This window comes from Priapulus caudatus, unplaced genomic scaffold (genome assembly GCF_000485595.1).
Source record: "Priapulus caudatus unplaced genomic scaffold, Priapulus_caudatus-5.0.1 Scaffold3868, whole genome shotgun sequence".
NCBI lineage: Eukaryota > Metazoa > Priapulida > Priapulimorpha > Priapulimorphida > Priapulidae > Priapulus > Priapulus caudatus.
Genome location: NW_014580929.1, coordinates 4,833 through 9,481, shown reverse-complemented (window position 1 = coordinate 9,481; position 4,649 = coordinate 4,833). Strand labels below are relative to the sequence as shown.

Sequence of the window (4,649 nt, the reverse complement as noted above, 5' to 3'; positions counted from 1 at the left end):
GTTTTATGCACACGTTTTATGCACACGTTTTATGCACACGTTTTATGCACACGTTTTATGCATACGTTTTATGCACACGTTTTATGCACACGTTTTAGGATATATTGAGTTTAGTATATAAATCTGATATGAATTTACGCCGCATACAATATATGCTCTGAATATTATGATAACGTGAAAGCGCTATTGATGCACCTTACTCTTAAAACATTAGCAATCAACTACTGAACCTTATACAAAACCATTACAGTCTTGAACTTCTATTGTACATTTCACACCTGACCTCGGTTGCACTGAGAGATGGAATGAAGCATGCATATATACTGTTTACATGTCACAATGAGGACAGTGGGGATCACGTTATAATCACTGGCAGCAAGAACAAGTCCGCACCTGCAGCTACAACACACACGCATCTATTGCCTATATATAACAACGTTATAGTCATTATATATAGTTGTTATATATAGTTGTTATATATAGTTGTTATATATAGTCAATAGATGCGTGTGTGCTGTAGCTGCAGGTGCGGACTTGTTCTTGCTGCTAGTGATTATAATTATAAACTTATTCGATAGATCATCCAATAATTCACCGAGTAATACTAATACTAATAGTAGTAGTAGTGGTAGTAGTAATAATAATAGTAATACTAATAGTAATAATAGTAATACTAATTGCAGTGACCTACCTTATGGTATCCACTATCTCATGAGCTCCATCTTTGCCGTCCTGTAATGAATTCGTGGAACAGTGCAAGTTATACAGTCACACGATAATCAAGGTCGGAGCGAAACCACGCAATCGATATTACAGAATGACGCGAGCAATCTGTCAATTGTCTGTGCTACAGCCTACAGCGTGCAGTGCCCATAGTGCAAGCTGGGGCCAGTGAGTGCGCTAGTGACACTGAATGCTCGACTTACCGTGGAAGCAAGGGGCCAATGATATATGGCCGCCTCTGCTCCTGCCGGACTGTGCAATCCCAGTTCCAACGCCATCCTGCTCCTGGATCTTTCCTAAACAGCACAGCTGCTGTCGCCTACATCAAATGATCATATTAGCAACATTATGATGTAGAGAATAGCAGCATTCCCACAAAACACTCTCACATATCCACCAAAGGCACCATGCCAAGCCCTCGGTCACGTGACGTCAGATGCTCGTCGCTGATTCGCCAGAGAGCCAAGAGGCGCTGTGCGCTAACTTCGTACACTCAGATCACTCAGTGAGAGAGCGAGAGCGAGAGCGCCATCTGTCGTGCAGTTTGATTCTGTTTCTGTTTCTGTTGCAGTACGTTGCAGCTATGGTTGCAGTATCCAAAATTGGGATCGAGGAAACGGAATCGGGAAAGGGCTAATTATTTTAGAATTGATGTTGGCTGAATTATATACAGCATGCCGTAGCTTGCAGCACATGTTATATACAGCATGCCGTAGCTTGCAGCACATGTTATATACAGCATGCCGTAGCTTGCAGTACATGTTATAAGCGCTCGCCACCAACTCACCAATTGTCTGATGCTGGCTATTGCTCTGTTATATTTGTCACACAGATTCTTCATGCTCTCGTAGCTGTGCAGAAAAAAATAAGCAAAACATTTACGTCATTGAATTATCCAGTATTTGTACAAATACCCAGTATTCGTACAGTTGTAATATGAGCGAACACATACTGACACTGAATTATTCATGTGATGGGGACGTTACCCACAGCTCACAATTCAATGACTAAAGCACGACATAGCATCGTGCACTGATGCAAGGTGAAAGTGGAACGTGGTAGAGCACCCTTACCTCTTGGTGTCATAGTCATTTAGTATGTGATTCTGCATGGCCAGTTTCATTTCTGGGTAGTCTTCACAAACCCACCTAGAAAAATCGGAAAGCAACAGATGTATACACACAATAGAGTAGGATACATCACCAAACACACGAGTACACAACAACTACCGTGTACATTATGGCAACACAAACAACCATGTACATTAGGGTAACACAAACTACCGTGTACATTATGGCAACACAAACAGAAGTAAACAACAACAACTGTGTACATTATGGCAACACACAGAAGTAAACAACAACAAGTGTTTACGTCACGTTAGCGAAAATATAAACACAGCCAGTGACCACAACATGCAGAGGCTAGAAATAGATCAAAGTGGGATTTAAGCAAGTTTAACAGTAAACAAATTAAAAATGGCAGTTTCTACGTCACCACGACAATAACATAAACAGCCTTACAGACTAAATCCTGAACGTAAGATATACGTATATACACTAAAACCCTACAAGTAACCCAGCGGGAAACAATAAAATGCTAGGCCAACTATAATATATAATCTACATATTTCCCCATGAGGGTTCCGGGGTATATGACATATAAATATATGAATCACGATCTCCGCAGGAGGCTACACTCAGACTTATGAATGACGTGACGTAAATGTCATTGTTGTGTCTGTTTGCAGCCGAGCACGTGTTGCAGAACACACCTCTATGCCTCTCTCTGTCACGTCCGCACGCACGTTAAGGCCCCCGCACACGGCGAGGTTAGTGCCGAGCACGGAGCGTGAGTTTCGTGCTCGGCAGGAATCTCACACCCCGGCACACGCTGAGTTTTCAGCCTCGCGAGACTAAAATGATCAAACACGACAACAGATATTTTCCTCCCCGCCTCGCGAGACCGAAAACTCACATGAGTCGACCCCGCACACTCAGCACGAAACTCACGTTCCGTGTTCAGCACGAATCTCACCGTGTGCGGGTGGGGGGGGGCCTTAACACACACGTGCACATCTACCCAGCATTGACCGTCTTTGGCACACCACCATATCCGCGACCCAAGCCGAACATCGAGGTCACAACCACAGGCGCGATAATCCGTAAACAACGCCGTCGCCGCGACAATGGTGGCTCGCCACGCAACGCGGCGAGCACGGGGGGGTGGGGGCGGTTGTCGGGGAAGCTTCAGAGGCTGTGCGCTTCGTGAATGAGGGGACGCGGCGACGCGGGTTTTCCCAGGACCCGCTCGCTCGCGGTGTCAGCGAGACGGACGCGGGGCGATCGCCGGCCGGTGATCCGTGGCCGCGCGTCAGCTAGCAAGACGCGACGCTACAATGCTGGAATGTAGCCAACCCTCACGGCGTGCACACCGTGTCACAGCTATTACCAGCAGCATTGTGTGGGAACCACGCGCGAACGCCACTTCACTTTCCACCGCTGCACGTAAACGTCGGCTCGCAATTGTTTACAGAGTTTACGCAAAACATTACCGGGTCGGCACTAGAGATTCTTATCGAATTAAATTATAGGGAAAGATTGATATTATAGGTGCGTGAGGCATGGGTGCACCTGTGTGCATCATCGCACAATATCGCTGCTATTACACTTATAGTACATCTGGATCTCACAGGGAAGGCCAGACAAGCTGTTGCCCAGCACCCTCATTACAAATCAAGTTGTGAACCATTTTATGCACACGTTTTATGCACACGTTTTATGCATACGTTTTATGCCCACACCGTTTTACTGCACACGTTTTATGCATACGTTTTTGCATACCGATTTTATGCACACGTTTTGAGCACACGTTTTATAGCATACGTTTTCATGCCATACGTTTTAATGCACACGGTTTAGGAATATATTGAGTTCTTAGTATAAATCTCGATTAGAATCTACCGCCGCATACATTATTTGCTCTGAAATATTATGATACTGTGAAAGCGCTATTGAATGCATCTTACTCTCTAAAACATTAGCAATCAATACTGAACCTTATACAAAACCATTACAGTCTTGAAACTTCTATTGTACATTTCAACACCTGACCTCGGTTGCACTGAGGATGGAATGAAGCTGCATATATACTGTTTACATGTCACAATGGGACAGTGGGCGCATCCGTTATAATCACTGCAGCAAGACACAAGTCCGCCACCTGCCAGCATACAACACACACGATCTATTGCCTTATATATAACACGTATTAGTCAATTATATATGTGGAAGTTGTTATATATAGTGTTATATATAGGTCAATAGATGCTGTGTGCTGTAGCTGCAGGGTGCGGCATTGTTTTTGTGCCAGTGATTATAATTGATGAACTATTTCAGATCAGTCATCCATAATTCACCGAGTTCTAATACTCAATAGTAGTAATAAGTACAGGTAATTGTATTAGTAATAGTAATAGTAATACTAATTAGGCCTAGTAGTAGTGACTAAGTAGTAGTAGTAGTACATGTAAATTGCAGTGACCTTACCTTATGGTATCCACTATCTCATTTGAGCCTCCATCTTTGCGTCCTGTAATGAATTCGTGGAACAAGTGCAAGTTATACAGTCACCACGATAATCAAGGGGCGGGTCGGAGCGAACACGCAAATCGATAATTACAGAATGACGCGCGAGCAATCTGTCAATTGTCTGTGCTACAGCCTAACGCGTGCAGTGCCCCATAGCTGCAGCTGGGCAGTGAGTGCGCTAGTGACCCACATGAATGCCTCGACTTACCGATGGAAGCAAGGGCCAAGATATATGGCCGCCTTCTGCTCCTGCTCGAACTGTTGCCAATTCCCAGTTCAAACGCCTTCCTGCCCTCCTGGGATCTTTCCTAACAGCACAGCTGACTGTCGCCTACA

At 44.5% G+C, this 4,649-nt stretch overlaps 1 long non-coding RNA gene across 1 annotated transcript; it reads right to left on the bottom strand.

Moving 5' to 3' along the window:
* Window positions 1-1,505: 1,505 nt before the first annotated feature.
* Window positions 1,506-4,315, bottom strand: LOC106819630. Its single transcript, XR_001395467.1, has 3 exons — window positions 4,272-4,315; window positions 1,797-1,871; window positions 1,506-1,574 (listed from the first exon to the last, which is right to left on the bottom strand). It is a non-coding gene; the product is annotated as an uncharacterized LOC106819630 (long non-coding RNA).
* Between the last annotated feature and the right edge of the window lie 334 nt (window positions 4,316-4,649).